At 43.0% G+C, this 18,534-nt stretch overlaps 1 protein-coding gene across 1 annotated transcript in view; it reads left to right on the top strand.

The window, feature by feature from the left end:
* Positions 1–18,534, top strand: part of PLXNB2 (plexin B2) — a 259,510-nt gene that overhangs the window by 132,078 nt on the left and 108,898 nt on the right. Inside the window, 1 exon segment of the mRNA XM_050708407.1 lies at positions 11,763–11,831. The gene's annotated coding sequence lies outside the window, so the exon portion shown is untranslated.

Raw genomic sequence — 18,534 nt, 5'->3', positions numbered from 1 at the left:
GGCTACCGATCTTTCAAGCAGACTACTGGTTTGAGTCACAGCAGAAGTTAAGGTGTATTAGTTCAAACAGGAAGCTGATTTACTGTGAATTGTCAGAAATCTCTCTACTTCCTATGCTTCAGCTAGTGTTGAAAACTTTAATTGCTGCGTGTGGAGGGAAATACTGCTTGTCAAATATGGTTTTCTAGTTGATGAGAAAGTTCTTAACACTGCAACATTACCAACAAGCACAGTGGGGCTGTTGGGCTTGTGGTGACTTAGAGGTAACGCCATGACCTGCTCGGTAACCTCGGCAGTGGGACCTGAGATGGACCCAGCGTGAGAGCAAGTATTTCTCAAGATGAGAGCAACATCCACCTCCAAAGATGTCCAAGCACTGGCTTGGACGAGTCACTGGCAGCAGATCTGGTGAGTGCAATGTGCTGCTGCCATGGAGCTAGCCTTCGGCCTCTTCCTCTGCTGGACACTCTGGTGTCCATCACCATAACTGATAAGAGAAAGCCCTGAAGGAGAGAGGATCTTAGAATCATAGAATATCCCGAGTTGGAACAGACCCACAAGGACCATTGAGTCCAACTCCTGGCACAACACAGGACCACCCAAAAATCAGACCACGTGTCTGAGAGCACTGTCCAAATGCTTCTTGAGCTCTGGCAGGCTCGGTGCTGTGACCACTGCCCTGGGGAGCCTGTCCCAGTGCCCGACCACCCTCTGGGTGCAGAACCTTTCCCTAACACCCAGCCTGACCCTCCCCTGTCCCAGCTCCGTGCCGTTCCCTCGGGTCCTGTCGCTGTCCCCAGAGAGCAGAGCTCAGCGCCTGCCCCTCCGCTCCCCTCGTGAGGGAGCTGCAGGCCGCCATGAGGCCTCCCCTCAGCCTGCTCTGTTCTGGGCTGAACAAACCAAGGAACCTCAGCCACTCCTCGTACGTCTTCCCCTCTAGGCCCTTCACCATCTTCATAGCCTTCCTTTGGACACTCTTTAATATCTTTATGACCTTATACTGTGGCACCCAGAAGTGCACACAGCACTAGAGGTGAGGCCGCCCAGCGCAGAGCAGAGCAGGACAATCCCTTCCCTCGCCCAGCTGGCAGTGCTGGGCCTGATGCACCCCAGGGTACAGCTGGCCCTCCTGGCTGCCAGGGCACACTGCTGGCTCCACTTCTACTTGCCATCAACGAGGACTCCCAGATCCCTTTCTGTGGGATGGTATGGCAAACCATGGGTGCTACTGAGAATGGTTCCTCCTCCCATGTGTCCTTGGTGTGGAGGGAAGCACGCAGCGAAAGGGAAGGGAGCTCCTGGTGTGCTGGCCACCACAGTGGTGGTGACCGTGGTGGCAGTGGCAAGGAGGGAGCCGCCTGGTGAGAGCTTCCAGCTGGCCCCATACAGGGGTTCAGGGAAGTTCTCGGCACTTTGTGGAGCCAGTTTCAACAGCTTTAATTACGTCTGTGGTTTGGATCGCTTTGGTTGGCCATTAAAATTCATTTTACAAAGAGTCATATTGAAAGGAGTGAGGAATATTTGTGGCCACTGTGGATTTCCTCCAGGCCTACAGGAAGAGTAAATTAGTTGCTGAAAATTTGACAGTTTGTCCCGCATGCTTAACTCTTTCCAATCTGGAAGCTGCTTTTTCATAGACAAGTGACTTTGAAAGGAAATAATATGCCTGAGGCTTTTTCTTTTTTTCCTCCTCTTTACGGTAGAGCTGTAATTGCAAAAACAGCAAGGAGTGATTTGTTTGAACAGGAAGTGTGGGAACTTCCTTTATAAATATTGTCTTTCCCTTCGTGTGGAACCAAACATGGTTTCCTCAGTTTGTGGAAAAAAGTGCTTGGACTGAATAAGCAGCACTTTTTCCCGTAGCTCATGCCCTTTCATATAAGCATGAAAGAAAGGAGTTCCATGAAAAAGGAACAGATTATTAGTCTGGGAATGAGTAAAAATTCCCAGGTGAGCTTGGTCATCAAATCGGCTGGCCGTGTGCCTTGTCATTCCCTGTAGATGCTGGCAGCTGACCTGCCGTGGCACTCTGCGAACACGTGTTCGTCCTTCAGTCACTGGTTGTGCTCAGTAGCGCTGGGCAAGTTAAGGTCCCATGGAGGGGGCGTGAAATCAGTGTTTGCAGAGTCTGTGCTTGTAGAGCCCACTGTGCTCCACGAGATACGGCGGTATCAGTCTGAGCCTGGCTGGTGTCTCAGTTTGGAATAGTTTCTTTTAGGGAAAGAAAAATAAAAATGTATCTTTCCTAGTGAAGTAGAAACAATAAGCCTACACCCTTCTCTGAGCACTGCAATACCTCTGAATTATTTGCAGAGGAGCAGGCAGCAGCTCTGCAGGCTGGGTGCCACGGGGAGGCCAGGCAGCTGCCCTGGCACAGCGCCTTGGGGACAGGAGCTGAGGAGGCACAGGGGTGGCTTCCTCAAAGCCAGGTAGGTTAAGCTGACAGAGCAAGTTCTAACCGGGCAGGCAAGGCTCTACTGGACTTTTTACTTTCATGTTTGTTTTGTTAAGATGGGCACGGTAACAGAGCGTATATACTCCTAGCAGATGCAGGAGGCCAGCTGGCCTGGCTTGCTGACATAAATAGGTGCAGATGATGGGAATCAAGGTAGGGGGTCTGGTTCCCAGCTCTGAAGGACTCCAGATCAGGAAGAAAGCTCACGGAGGAAACGGGGGGGGCTCAAAAGTAGCTGGCAGAGTCTCTGAGAGGCTTTGAAGATGGAGAAGAGCCCTTGTGCTTGATTTGAAGGAGGGCAGTGTTCTTGTAATGCTGATAATTAGGCAGCGTTGCCTCGTTCCTTAGTTTTGATGGACAAATGAGACATCCCTGGTATTTAAACCTGGATAGCACTCTTGATTGCTGATCTGGCCAGCAAGAGGCTACTGTTGTATTAATGAGAACGTTCTGATTTTTACACATTTCTCAGTTGGAAAGATGAAATTTCCATCAAGCTTCAAAGCAGGCTTTGTGGCAATTTCTTACTTGTGTTCTTAGAAACAAACAAAATATATAAAATTTGCAATGCAATGGGCTATTCCAGAAAAAAATAAAATAAAGTTAACAAGACACCTAAAACTTCGCCAGTCTTTTCAGTGGGGCTCTGGCAAGGCTCACCATGCTGGGAACGCTCACAGCGTTTCAGATTCAGCTCCAGAGGAATTAGCGTCCCAGGCTGGGGGAGTGGGAACTGAACCCTGGGTGATCTTTACTTTCTTTTCTTTCCTTTCCTTTTTTTTTTTTTCCTTTGGCTCTACACTCAAATTAGCTATCTCTAACTGTTCCCCCCGCACCTTCTTCTCTGTTCAATGTCTTGCAAACACATTTAAAGCAAAAACCTGCAGTGTTCAGGATACACTCTCCATCCTTTCAGGCTTTCCTTTTGGTTTCCACGACATCCTTTGCTGCTTTTTCCTTATGTGACTTATTCTGTCTCATCCATGTCATGTTCCCCATTTAACAGTCTTTTCTCCTTTCTACCTTCCTACTCTTAACATTTTTTCTTCTCCCTCTTCACACTCCCACTGCCATGCCTGCTCATTTTTCCAATACGGCAGGCTGTGTCTTCTAATTTAGGGAATAAACCTTCAAATTCATGTGCAAGTCCTTCCACTGACTGCATGATTAAGGGACTGCAGGACTGGGCTGGAGTTTGTCAGATGTGTGGGGAAAGGTAGAAGTCTGCTAGTGAAGCCAATTTTAAAGCAGTCTTAATTACCTTGGTGGTTTGGATTGCTTTGGTTGACCATTAAAATGCATATTTCTAAGGTGAGGTGTGCACCAACGGTATTGTATAAGTAATAAAGAATTTAAAGAGCTTGATATAAAAGACTTTATAGAGGTAATATATTACTTCCAGTCGAGAGAAATAGAGGGCACTTTAAAATTAGTTTTACTAGCACCGTGTGTTTAAAAAAAACTTCTTTTTCCTTTTGTTTAACCTCCTCTGCAAGCCTGGGCTTGTTTGAGGCTCCCAGGATCCAATTTCATGTAGTATCCTATTTCAAATCCAGGCCAGAGCAGATCGATAGAAAATCAGTGCTCTCAGAAATAAAACTGCCTGTGGAATGCCTTCAGCTCCATGAAGATGAAGGGGGGATGTAATACCACAGACACTGATTTTCTTTTCTGAGATGGGAGGCTCTGAAGCAGTGTCCGTGGATGTTGCACAATTTACCTTGATTGAACAGTAATGATCATTGGGCAATTTGGGTGATTTTTTTGTGTTCTTCAGTTTGCAGTTAACAGCTGTGTTTTGCGAAGGGGAGGTGGGGGGGTGGAATTGTTGCTGAGGTTGTTTTAAGCCAAAGCAGCAGCTGTAGAATATTTTATAGCGGGAGCAGAGCTACCTGTAAGTCTGCACATAGCTCGAATACCAGAGATTTGTGGTAATTCTTATCAGTGAGATATTTACTGGTATTTTGAAATGATCGAGCTACTTCAGTACTTTGAAATATGTAGGTGAATGAAAGCTAGTCTATTAACTGGTCTGTGTTTATACCAGTATTTATGGTCGGCACAAATACAGATGATAGTCTGCTTCGTTTTCAGTACACTTCTCTGTATGCCTCCTCTCTTCCATGGCCAGAGAGGAAAGAAAAAAGAAAACAAACAAAAAAAAGATTTTTGGGTCATTGGGAACAGAGGAAAACGGCAATATCATTTTAGGACTTAGAGGGAGTAGGCATCGATCAATGCTTTGAGCCAAGTAAAGGGAAAACTGAACTTGTGAGCTTTGGGTGATTTTGAGTGCAGGAGTTATTGACTGTGCCAGTATTATGCTGAATTCCTGGAAAACTGACAGTAAACTTTGCTCTGCTGGAAAGTGGTGTTCACCTGCTGCGGGTGATGCTAGTGACCTGGGGAGCATCTCCCACTGGTGGCACAATGTCAGTGCGAGTGGCAAGGCTGCACAAACAGAGCCTTGGCCCCCTGTGCTGCCAGAGCAAGTGGGGGGCCTTTGGAGAGAAATTGTGTGCTCACATGTTGGAAACAGTGCTGTCCAAAGCTGGCCAAGAAAGTAACAGCAAGCACAAAGAGCGTTTGAATTTATTTTATGGTCTGTCCCTTGGGCAGTAAAGACTTGTCTGTTGTGGACCTTGAGCGTGCTGTCCCCTTCAAGGGCAGGTACACAGAAGTGTATTTCAGCTGGGCGAGGGTAGCTAAATGCACTGCCTCTCAAAAGTGGAAGTGCAAGTGGTTCCTGTCTTTCACATGAGTGTGGGGGTTGCATCTGTAGCCTCTTCCTATGTCGAACCATGTGAACTTATAAGAACATACGTGCACACAGACAGGCAAGGTAATCGGGACAGCAATCCTGGCTTTACGGAAACTCTCACGTACTTCAGTGACCATAGGATTTCACCTTTGGCCTTTGGATTAGCTCATGTTTTGTAAACTGCTTGGTGATTAACCTTTAGCTAGAATATGAAGTCTGCAGCAAGTGTTTACTTAATAGTTAGAGATTTGATTCCTGCTCCCAGGCAGCCAATATTGCTTGGCATTAGTTATAAATAAAAGATCTGTCTCCAGAAATTTCAGAGAGCCCATTCTGGTCTCCTGACAGATGCGGAGAAAGCAAAGTGCTCAAAGAAAAGACTAATGAGAAAACTGTTGGAAGTCTGTCTGTGGTCATCGTATGGACTGAGGAGGCCATGCTAAGCAGCTAACAAGACGTCCTTTACTCTCTTTGCATATTTATGCAGAGTATATCAGGAAAAAAAAAAAGGCATTGATTAGTTTTTTACGAACTTCTAATTACTATTTTTTAAGCCAGAGGCCACAAAATTAATAATCTGTTACTCTGTCGTATAAAGAGAATACTCACTTTAATATATTAGATTCCTAACTTGGGCACCTGCGATGCCTCTCTAGCCAACAGAAACAGAAAGAAGCCCGCTTTCCACTGCCTTCTGGAAGAGCCTGCCTTTTCCCTTTGGCTATGTTGAGTGTAGAGAAACTAGCAGATTAACAGGTGTAAACATCCTGTACCGTGAGATAAGTTGCTTCTCATGGGATTCATTTTGCAATGATTTGCCAAACAGCATTGAAAAGTCATGGGCATAGACTGTATTGTTTATGATTTTGAATTTATCATCTTAACTCCATGGCATTCAAGTTGCAGATTAAAAACAAAACAAAACAAAAACAAAAAACTCTAAAAGCATGGATATTTCTAATGCGTATTGATCTGTCTATCACGTAGAAAGAATCTCATATTCTCTGGCTCGCATACAGCATTGAGCTTGTCACATAGACTAGCCTGGTATGTTTATACTTAGTGTAGGTATTTTTATACTTAACCAGGAGTTCATCAGATATGCAAAGTTTCATTTTCGTGATGAAAAAAACATACAGCCATCACTGTGTTAAAAATCTGCCTCTCCTATTATTCACCGGTAACTAATACAGTTGACATTACTGCATGATTTTCATAGCATGTAATGCATTACTGCATCATAGCATGATTTTTGTGGTATCAGTTTGGGACAACAATGTTATTTACAACCAAAAAAAACCATGAGTGAGTTACAATGACCATCCCAATAGGTACCAATATTTGTTTTATGTTACAGCTCACTATCAGGCATCTTGTTTGTGTCTCATAGCTGTGGATCTTTCTAAAATAGCTTTCTGTGTAAAGGCTTAAAAGCTGTTCCTGTTCTTGGTAGGTGTATTCCTATTTTTGGTATCCTTATTCTTGTAAATTTACCAGGCTTTGTATGCTGTTGGAAGATGAGGAAGTGAGGTTTAAGAGTTTCTCAAATAGCTTTTGAGAAACTAGGGTTGCTTCTCTGTTGCTTTGCATTGGATGAAATCCTTATGCCAGGCCGCGTGGTGAGTATCAAGGTCTGGTGGATCACCATTAGGTGCTGGCTCTATACTGGTCAGAGTGGGGCCTTGTTGCCTTATGTGAGCAACAAGGCAGGGTACAATTTTGCCCATTGTCAACTGTAAGGTTTGTTAAATAACAATTTGAACAGGCTGGAAAAGTGTACCTCACCACTCCTTCACTGATACTTGTTTCAGTTCTTTGTCCTAAAATGTGAGATACTGGACCTCAACCAGTTCAAAGAGCACATTCTTGCTATTTGATCTTTGCAGTGAAATACTGTTGAAAGAGCAGGTAGGCTTTCTAGGCTGGTCAGAAGGGACAGCAGAGAAAGTGGCTAGTGCATTTAATTCTGTAGTCAAGAAATCTCTGTGGAAAAGTCTATAAAGAGATAAGGTATTTAGTCACATTAGACTGAAGTGAAGGATATTCAGAAAGGCTAATGGAGTACTAATTCTTGGTTTTCAGTGTCAAGTTATGCTGGTCTTTGTTCTTGTATTGTATCTGTATAACTCAGACTTTGGTCTGAGACTTTTAACTTAAATTTTAAGAACATAAAACTCTAGCATATATGCTTTTTCTTTTTTTCTTTTTCTTTTTTTTTTCTCTTCCCTGCAAACTACAGGAAAAGAAAAATGAAAGGGCTTAGTGAAAGTGGTGGTTCTTTTGAGGTACATCCAGCAATATTAAACACTTCCATTATCATTTTAATATTCTGCAAATTTTTGCACAGAGGAGATGAAGGTCTTTTCATAGCACATAAATTTGTGGACAAAAGGATGTGGGTTTGACTGGAAACCAAAGCAAAAGAAAGAGTTTCAGCAGTATTAGATGTAAGTGTACTAAAGGTAGAGCTATGTCGAGCAGCTTCCAGAAAATGATGATACGAAGCCTGAGGTAGCCAAGTGGAGGAGACAGAAAGGAAGTCAGTGATAAATCTTTGGAGCTTGTATGTTAGAAGTGAAACTGGTGTCTCTGAGGTCAAAGAGTTGTAAAGGGCAGAAAGGGAATGACCAAGAATGACTTAAAACAGGGAGCTGAAGGTGAGCGAAGATGCAGAATTAGCTGGGCATTGCAGTGTAGCAGTGTGATAGAGAGTTAATTAGAAATGTAAATACACCGTAATATTTGGGGTCTTAAGCTGACATTTAATACCAGCCTAAAATTTTCAATAGTAAATTCTGTGTCCTGTTTCCATATGGACACGATCTTGGTGTTGTAACACTGCGTTCCTAGCACCAAAATGTGAGGATCCATTTTCAAATTTAAGCTCAAAACAGAAATCCTGGAAGTGTTATCCTACATGCTCAGAACTATCGAGTGCACCATGCTTGTTAGCTAAACAGCCAAATACAAGTCCTGTGGGTGTGTAAATGCCTGTATGAAAAGTATCTGCTCAATATGTTCCTCAGAGCTGAAGCTCGAGGGAGTAAGGCCTGTGTCTGGGAACCGGATAGTACAACTTTCTATCCCTGACCCAGCGTGTGCCCTTTCTAACAAACAGACAAAAACATGCCTCAAAGAAATGTGTTTTGTAATCTGTTTTTAGCCCTAGAAGCAAATAAACAAAAATAGCATTTAATACATTTGTACTTTTAACAGCACTGGCTGTAGGCTCAGTAGGACGAGTGCTGCATTTGTTCCTTGCAGCTTTCAGAAGCCACCATTCCTCCAGGAGCCACAGTACTGGAGCTTCACTCAACATTTAAATGCAGACAATCAACCTGGGCTAACCATCTTTTTGAAATGACGGTACCTAAAGACATTCACCCTACTTACTGAGACACAGTTGCATGATGAGCAAGAGGTCTCTTGCAGGATAGGGAGTCTTTTTGGAGCTGTGCTGGATTATTTACCTGTCCTGATAGTCTCAGCTGCATTACATGTCCGTGGTGTTCTTTGTCCTTTTTTCCTAAGAAAGTCTTTTGATTTGAAAGGCAAAAATTGTGTCGTGAAAAAGCAGGAGCTTTTAAGTGCATTCAGATTGGAGTGGGGCAGTATAGGAGCTAAATGTAGTCTAATGGCAGTCATCTCCATATATCTCCCTCTGTGGTTATAGAGGGGAGAGGGAGTCTCCTCCAAAAAGTAGTTCAGAAAAGCCAGATTCCTCTTCCAGAAGGTGATCCGTAGCAGGACTCTCTCTCTTGAGCCAGTGGAAAGAAAAGAAGCAAGGTGGGCAAGATGACCTCCAGAGCTCCCTTCCAACCTCAACCATTCTGTGAAGGTCAACCTTGTTCGACTGTGAAGTTAGCTTCTGTGAGCGTCCCCTCACCCCACACTTGCTCCTGGTTCATGCTCCTGGTTGCTGTCAGCTTTAAAGAAATTTGACTATGTCATCTAAGTACTTTTGACTTTCAGTCAGCCTGCAAGAGCTTCCAGCTCTCAGGAACTCTGATAGCAAAGTGTATTTTAGTTCCCATAGTTCAAGCGTTTGTTTTTGTCCAGCCAGCTGGCCAAACCCATGCCATGAAAGACGAATTCCTTGCAGCGTGTTCTGTGTAAGACACTGAAAAAGAGCTGTTGTGCTACGAGCAGGAGGTAAAAGGAAAAAACAAAACTAAACAAAACCAGGAAGCCTTGTGGCAGATGGTACAACCGGCGTCCATCTAAACCTAGCCAAAGCAGTGTGTCGTCTGGGAGTGAACAAACCTGGAAAATCTGATGACTCAGTTTGAATAAGTAGGGAGACAGCGAGTAAGATTTCTGGCTTGTGTCCCAAACCTATTATGAAAAAGGCTCCCTATATTATGTAGTGCAGAAATCTGAGTACAGTTTGGTGGCATCCTTCTCTAGCACAGCTAGTTACCAACCGTAGACTAAAATGCCCAGGGTACACATGTGAGAGCTGACGCATACAGAACCTGATTGCTCTCTGCCAGTTCCTTGGTTGTGGCTGAACCTGGTTTCCCAATAAATAAAGTTTTGGTGTTATTAGCAGGGTGCATGCTTTTATTACTGGGAGTATCACTGGCTGGACACAACCGTCAGAGCTCACAGTATCCTATTCCTTTTCCAGGCACAGCCAAATTCTCATTTCCAGGCACATCACTTGCAAGTGCAAAGTTGAGCTGTGAACCAACTGTTCAAGAAATGTCCAAAACACCATTCAGTAATGCTTGCAAAGGGTTTCTAAAGGAGAGAGATAACACAGACATAGAAAGAGAACTCATCAGGACGAAATCTTGTTTTCTTGCTTACTACCACCACTTCTCTCCTTCTCAACTGTTGTTGATAATATGATCTTTCACACCCCTAGCACTTCCTTTTACTTCTGTATTTCCTTTTCCTTTATGTGCTTAAGTTGCACCAGGTCTGTTTTTTCCTTTGTTAGTAAGACTTGGAAAGTAATCTGTCCTTTCGCTTTGTCCTGAAGCCAAGACTCTTGTCTGTCTCATGGGCTGCCAACTTTAACTTAGGCCTCACCTTCCATGCTGTCCCAGCGGTTCCAGTCTAAGCCCTTCTCTCCTTGTAGGTCATATCATCCAACCGTGGTCTAAATATCTCACCCCGCTCTTCTCCTCTGTCTCTGTCTTCCCTTCTTTATTAAAAAAGGGAAGTCCTGACCTGAAACGTCCTTTTCACCTTGATACTGTTTGATCTTCACCTCATGTTCCTGGTGGAAGATCCTTGCACCTTCTCTCCACATCTGCCCCCTATCCTTGTTCCACCCCACTCCATTTTACATACCCTCCCCAACCTCTCTTTCTATTTTGAATGCTCAGCCTCCCAAGGTGGAAAACACTCCTTCAAGTCACTTCTAATGACATGCACGAACATTGAAACCAACAGCACACACCATGGTTTTCCTGAGCATCCTTGTAAGTGAGCAGGTTCCTCAGACAGCTTTTCCTTGGGACCTCACATAGTGCTGAGCAATTTGTATTGTCAGGAGCTCCAGGAGGAGATGAATGTACGTAGTCCTAAAGAATGTGTTACCACAGCAACTAGATATGGGGAATGCAAACAAGAAATTAAGTCCCATCGAATATTAACGAAATAAACACGCTTCAGTACTGGGCAGCCTCAGGGCACGTGAAGAGGAAAATGAAAGTCCTGCTGAGCTTTATTTCTTACCTCCCCGGGGAGCCGGTGTTAGGCAAGTCTCAAAGTCAGCCTCGTCTAGCATGGAGATGAGATGGCTTTGAAGATGAGGTGGTGGATTTTGCTGTGTGTTCGGGTCGCTCTCCCCTGGGGACTGCTATTTGATGATCTTTTAGTGCGTGTGTTGCCATTTCCTGTGAACTGCTTGAGTGGGCATCATGTGCTTTACAAAAATGAGCTGATAAATATCTGTATGTAAGAATCAGGTTGGGACATTCAGCACTCACTACATAGATTGATGGGGATATTTTATTAAGGACAGTTGTCATGTTCATATGCAAGTCGAACAGTCAAGATTAACACTTTCTTAATCATTTTTTGGCATATACAGTAATGTTAAATGATATCAGATGGTATTTTATCCTTCCCTAGAGGGACAGACACTGTTTCTCTTCCATTCTTAAATGTTTGATCGTGGGAGGTGCTGAGAGCTGCCATTGATAAGAGCATGTTCAAGCTCTTGCAAGAAGAGTGCCAAATCATACAATACCCCATCTGTAATGCCAGGCATTCTTTCTGGTAATATATCAGCTGAGCTCTCAGTTCTGTAGTAATTAGTTGTACATCTGTGAGCAACTGTCCGTCTGATTTATTATCTGAGCAGCTACTGAAATACAGAACATTGCCCCATTTAGCCTCGGGATTGGAAGTTATGGTGTGCTAAAATTGTGCTTAAAATGTAATAAAATTGACTATATATAAACAAATTATAAGTTTATGGAACACTATAGATGATCTTAAATCAATATTTTAAAGTTCATAAATTTAAGGTGATTGAGCATAGCATAATGCATATGGATATAGTTTTAATCACTGCCTTCTTTTATTTAGTGAGAAGATTAAACGCTGTCCTGGAAAATAACTTGATTGTAGTAAAGAAGAAGTAGTGGAAAAGTGAATGTAAGTATTTCGTAGCATGTAAGTGACACTTATTTATGTTTGCAAACCAATGATATTGGTGCTTTTATAGATCGTGCCAAATTGGCAACCTTATTTACTTGAAATACAACTAAACATCGTACTTTTGACATGATGAGAATGCTGGATCTGAATATTGTGCATGTGCGTATAAGGTATAAAATGTCTAATATGTATTCTTAAATGTGGGTCTGTAGGCAGTGCATACAAAAATGTTACTAATAGGGCTACATACAAAATTATTTGCATGCTTATGAACTGCTTGCAGGAAAAATGTCAACATGAAGTTGTCACTAAGTGCCCTTAAAAGGAAAAAAAAAAAACAAAACACAACCCCCTGTACACATACCCAGGGGGATCCTTAAGTTCTGTAATGCAGACATATGTTTGATTTCCAAAAGAATTTAGTCTAACTTGGAATAAAGCAGCCACTATACAGTATTTTTCTGTGTACTTGCCCCAGAGATGTGAGCTGATAGCAGAAGAAGATTGCACTGTGGATTGGCAATTCAATTTAGAATGAAATACAGCGGCTGCAAGTTCCAGGCTAAGTGCATCATTGCTCACTTGAGGTCACTTTTTCAAACCTGGAGTCAATAGTTCTCTAACAATAAGAGCTTTGGTTCATTTTCTAGACCCTTTTGAAACTGTTACTTTGCTGGTGAATACCCCATTATTTTTCTTAAAGTAATTGCTTTCCCTAGCTGTATTTCATAATAATGTGAACTCCATAACTGTGTGTGTGCATATGTACGTACATATTTGTGTGTGAAGCAAAGACCTATCTTTGCAAGTCATACCCCAGGAGGCTTTGAGTGGCTCTGGTGTGCAGAGTAGTGATAGTCATAAACTTTAAGCTGCCAGAGATTTGTTCCAGTATTTTTTTCATAATACATTTTTCCCACGATCTCACCTTCCACTTCCCAGAGCTTGCCTGATGAGTTTGGAAGCAGTCAGCTAAGTCTTTCCAAATGCTGGATTACGTACAGAATTCATGACTTAGATGTCAAGTAGGGTGGTGATCCTCTCTTAAAAGTCTTAACGAGCTGGGGCATTTCTAATTTTAGGCTATGGCTTTTTGTAAACTCGTCTTCTAAAATTACTAACTGACCAAAATAGTACCAAAACAGTGAGCTACTACAGGAAAATAGTGAAATCTGTCTGTTCTATAGAGTTGTCTGCTGATACCGGACTTTCTGAAATGAGGGTCCCAAGATTTGACAACATCTCAGCTTAGTACCTAAGCTAGAGATTTACAGACTAGACTGTGCATTTACTCTCTACATTACTGGTAACTGCCCCAGCTTGAAACCTGTATAAGATGTAAAACTAAATCCTTAAGACCTTCCAGTGTGTATTGAACAAATCAAAGCACACAATCAAAAATAACTTTAATTTAGCTTCACGGTCCTAGAAGTACATCTCTAGAGTGACCTTGTTATAGCCGGTGGTACTTCTTGATCGGTTCCATGTGTGTGTGATGAGTTTGTCCATGTAAAAGTTTTCTTAGAGTTACTTTCACATTATTCTTACCAACTTGATCTTTGACTGTTTCTCCTGGGAAACTTGGGAAAATATTCGTTTATCTTCAGTTCCCTCAGAATTATGAAATAAGCAGAATATTCAGACTTCCTTTATTTGTGTCCTGTTTTTTTTTTTATGCTTGTTTAAGGAGACAGCCATTTCACTGTCAGTTGAATTCTAAAAATAACAGCCCAGTTAAAATGTCATTTCATATATGTGTGTATATGAAAACAAATAAAATATGTGAAGTAGAGCTGTACTTTAGGAAGTTCAGTGGGGATAGACTATTGATAATGTGATTACTGTCTGGCCATGAAACTGTCAGAGAAATAAACACATCTATGTGGTGGGTTGGATACTAGCACTTTGTCAGTGATGTGAAAATGGATACAATCTCCAGTAGATCTTATTTTTCTGATATTTTAATTTTGTGGATGTGTAGACTGAGTTCCTAAATGAAAACCTTCTTTTTGATCTGGCTGTTGCAACTATCAGACATGAAAAGTAGGGATTTATCCTTCTGAATATATCTACCGAATAATTTCCAAACATCAGTTGGCCTCATGTTGGCTGGGATTTGGGGAGTAACATGAAATTAACAAATATAGGCAGAGAGGAGAAAATACCTTTTCATATCTGCTTGTGGTCTGGTATCTCAGACATGGCTATGGAGACATCCTCATATAAACAGTCATGGAGCCAGCAAGAGGGAACAAGATCACTTCTCAGGAACTGAGAAGAGCAGTGGCTCAACCCGCAGTCACTCACAAACTGGAGGCAGATCCCCCATACCAGGAGATCCAGCACCTCCTCTTCTGGTCATCCTCTGATACTCAGCACATCGAGATACTAAGTAAAATGATTATTTTTAGTCAGAATTGCAAATGAAATCTTAAACTTGGGTTTGAAGTACATTACTTTAGCTTAGGTTTAGTAGGATAGCTGGCAGGATTTGGGCTTTGGCTGCCCGTAAAGCCAGAAAGTGGAAAAAACTTTCAGAAAACTTCTTTTCCCCGTTCTTTTCCAACAAATTTCCAGACTGTTTTCATAGAGCTGAAAGCCAAAGCTGGGATAGTGGAGGAATCTGGGAAATGTTGGTTTGCTGTGTTTCCTCACCTGGGGAGGAGGAGAGTAGAGATGGGGAGAGTGACTTCTCTGTTTGTTTTTCATCTTTTTTTAAGTAGTAGGGAAAGGCTGGGAAAAATGTGAAATGGTCTGGAGGAGATGATAAGCTGATAACTGTTCTGCATTATGCTGATGATACATCCTAATAACCTTGAGGCAGTGAATGCAAGTAGAGGGAAGGGGAGGTGCAAGTTACGGAGCGGGGAGCAGGCACTGTCAAGTAGAGCACAGTGCAAAGGGAAGGGGGGGAAGAACACCCAGCCCTAATTAGATGCCAAAATTAGGTTCTTGTTGTTCGTCTTGTAATCTGAGATTCCCGGAATAAGTCTTTAACATAGCATGAGGAGTTTTGTTCGCTGTTCCCAGCATTAGTTATGTAAAATGTGTGCACCGGCACCATAAATAGCCTGGTTCAAACATGCTTTTGAAGGGTGAGGACCATGTCACGTCACGTGCTCTCACTAAGCTCTGCTTGCTGGCAGGCAGGTTCCTTCTGAAAAGTCTGTGGAGACCCTTTTTAGGCTTACTGGTATAAAAAGTAGTTGCTAAAAAGCAATGACCATCTCCAAAATGTCCACCTTACTTTCAGGATCCAGCTGGGTATTGTAAAACTGATTATTGTTTATAAGGACTTGGCTCTTATATCATGAACACTATAAATAATTCCAGGCAGCCTTTGGATAGCATGGTAAATAGGGCATAGAGTCACGCTGGATAATGAGGAGAAAAATAAATATTGAAGAGCTGCTTGTTCATTAAGTAATGTCTGTGTTATGCATGAAATGAGGCAGGGGAATGGTACAAAAAGTCTCGTCATAAGGACTATCAGAAACAATTCACGTAAGGAACTTCATTTCTAGTATCTTCTTGCTTTTAGAATTTAGCTTTGCATTGTTACAGAAATAATAAGACACTGTTATCAGTACCTTCCTAAGTTCTTCTACTTTCCTAAGTTCCTTTAAGTAGCAAATTTTGAGTGACAATCAGTCAGGCTGAGCCCCCAGAATCACCTGTGAGACCTGTCTTTAGATCTGTAGGACTGAAGCTGCTGAAGCGCCGGGTAACATTTGTCCAGCATCTTCTGTGCATCGTGAGCATCAGGTGAGAATGAGATGTGCACGTTGCAAAACGCTCTGGCAGAAATTTTCTGTTTTCACCCCAAAACCCAAGTCTCTAATTGGAGTTTGGGGGAAGTAGGCAGGAGTTACATCTATCTTCACACTTGTGCTTTCTGAGATCTCTTTCAGTACCTGTTGCCTGTTTTGTTTTTTTTTTTTCTTTCCCTTTGGCTCTGTCATCTGTGTGTTGCCTGGCTGACAAAAAACTGCGGAGGATCAAGGAAAGAGGATCTCCCTGTGCTGCCACCACAACAAGTAGCTTGTGACACCAGGTCAGGCTGTAACTACTGGTGGCAGCAATCACAGGAAAGCCCTGTGTAATGATCTCTCTGGGGTGTGCAGAGCAGCCTATTTGGAGACTTGTGCTTCTACTTTCCCACATGCTATCAAGCGCAATCTCTGAGTTCCCTCTAATATGAGTTCATATTCACTGGGCTATGTAAAGGCCAAATGTCATGCCTTTGCTCCTAGATCTTTGCAATGAGGGTGCCACGGTGGAAGTCCTGCCCTTATTATTGAGCACAGAGAGAATGGGAGAGAGCCGACTCCTCCGGCAGGGCTCTGCTCACTGTCTCTGGCAACTGCGTGCATGGGTGACACGTGTATCAGAAGCATCACATAGCTTTGGACATGTTCCGTGTCACTGACTACAGAGGAAATTGTACTGCGGTTTTGCCTATATGTTGGCACCTTTCCCTCGTGGAGAAATGAGGCCATACTTTACCAGTAGCTGCAGCACTTGGATATCTTCAGCTTCTCACGTGTGTGTTGGTGACCTGCCTTGTAAGAAATACTCGTAGGTGAGGTATAAACAGGTGTTTGTTATGGGCAGTTTCCCTTCTCCCCTTGTTCAGTAACATTTGAGCTATGTCTACAGGTCTGGCTACAAGGCCCACAGGAGAGCACATTCTTGCAACAAAATGCAGACAACTGTTCATGTCAGTCTGTCTGTCCCATGCTTCTCCAAAATAATCTCCTGGGGAATATGTAGAAATACAAACAGTAGATTCTTTACTATTTTGGGAGAGGGATGGAACCAAATTTAACTCCAAAACACTAGCTTTTTAAGTGCAAAACAATCCTTTCTTAATTAATATTTGGCAGAGCACTTTAAAGATCAAAGTGTCAATATTAGCTAATTCTCATGACACACCTGTCAGGTAAGTAAAAATTATCTCCATTTATAGCCTAAGAAGCTGAAATAATGGCTAGCATCAGCATTTTCACAGTTGCTACCTACTTAATTTATCCAAATAACTACTCTCATTCTCAGTGGTTCTGCATGTTCTTGTTATCCTACATTATTCTTGGAGCTCCAGCGCATTCACACTTCTGAATCTGAATGCAAGTATTTTCGGTACCGACACTTTGGATATAGCAGCTGAACCTGAGGCAGATGCCTTTTTAAAACTCAAGCACCCCTAGAAAATCTAGAGCTGGATGTTTGCTGCGCGTTGTGGGTTCGCAGGCCGGGCTTAGGCTCCTGCCCTGCCCAGCTCTTGTAGGGTAAGGCCAAAGATTGCTTGGTTCCCAGAGGAGCTGCCGCAGACTTGAGGTGTAGCTGGGCTTGGGAGGCTCAGTTTAGGGAAGGTTTTTTTTGCAGCAGGAGCGTTTAGAGAGGGAGAGGGTGTTTGAAGTGGAAATAAAAATTGCATGTGATGGCAGTTAATTTTGTTACGTCCCGCTGTTGCTTCCATTAGAAATGTAGGTTACTTTGTTATTTCTGTCATGGCTCTTTCTCCTTTTGTTACAGCATCAGCAGAGTGGTATAATTGGGCCGGAGGACAAATTTTAGCCATGCTGTTCAGCAACAACCAAAAAGGAGAGGGGATTGCGAACAACTGCTGTGTCCCCTTCAGTATGCAGTGAGCCTTGTTTCCAAGTGTTGTTTTAGCTGGAGTGCTGCTGGTTTTCAAGTGCCTTGCTTTGTCCCTCCCAACAGTTTTTGTAACCTGCTTGGTGTGTCAATAATACCCTGAATACCCCACAAAACTCAGCGGACGGGGTCGCTTTGGTCCCGTCTGTTCTCACTCTTGCAGGAGCAGGTGGGAGCGAACAAAACAGCAGCCAAAGGCTTTCCATGGAGGGCTTTGGCACTTCGAGGAGGGGAAGGCCTAGACTACAAAAAAGGGGGTCTCAGCTGATTGCACAGCCTGGAGCAGGGTCGCACGGCTGAATTAGTGCTTGGAACCGTCCCGCTTTCACATGCAGAGGGCTTGTTTGCCGTCTTGGCCCTGCTTAGAGTGAGAAAGTGCTGCTGCTAATAACAAAGTCCAAAACAGAGGAGGAGCAAGGGATTGAAAGCAGAAGATGATGACTAACCCTCCCGGCCCCCCTCCCCAGTTTCAGTCCCAACTAAACCACTTTACCTCACCAAAGCCCCGGTGGCTTTTCATTTATAAATAACCATGTGTTTGAAATGTTAAAATATGTAGGCAGGGATTAAAGGGATGTGTGATGCTCCGGCATTAAAACAGCACAGGCATCTTCAAGGGAGTTTTGAAGGAAAATTAAAACATAGTTATTTTTGGCAAGGACTGCCGCATCCTGTGGAGATCAAGAGAAGGTAAAAAGCAGTTTACCTGATCTTAGTGAAACAGAGCGGACGAGGTGGAGGTGCTAGGATAGGGCTTCACATCACTTGTTTGTGCTACTAAATTTTTAGTAATGATTTTTTTTTTTTTTCAATGATTTTGAAGTTGCAGGGTTATCACAGTCTTGGGGACATGCAGTAATGAGATTCACTGAGAAATTTCTTTTGAAGGTACCTTACCTGTACTTCTTCTCCTCTTGTAAGTGCTGGTGAATAGAACTGCTTTGCTATCATCCACGTTGTAACAGATTTCTTCCTTCTCATAATCCACCAGCTAAGAGATGCATGGACTCCCGTAACACTGAACTCCACTAAAGCACAGCCC

The sequence above is a fragment of the Cygnus atratus genome, chromosome 1 (genome assembly GCF_013377495.2).
Source record: "Cygnus atratus isolate AKBS03 ecotype Queensland, Australia chromosome 1, CAtr_DNAZoo_HiC_assembly, whole genome shotgun sequence".
Classification (NCBI taxonomy): Eukaryota; Metazoa; Chordata; class Aves; order Anseriformes; family Anatidae; genus Cygnus; species Cygnus atratus.
Note: the sequence above shows the minus strand (reverse complement) of the source record. Positions and strands in the feature narration are given on the sequence as shown.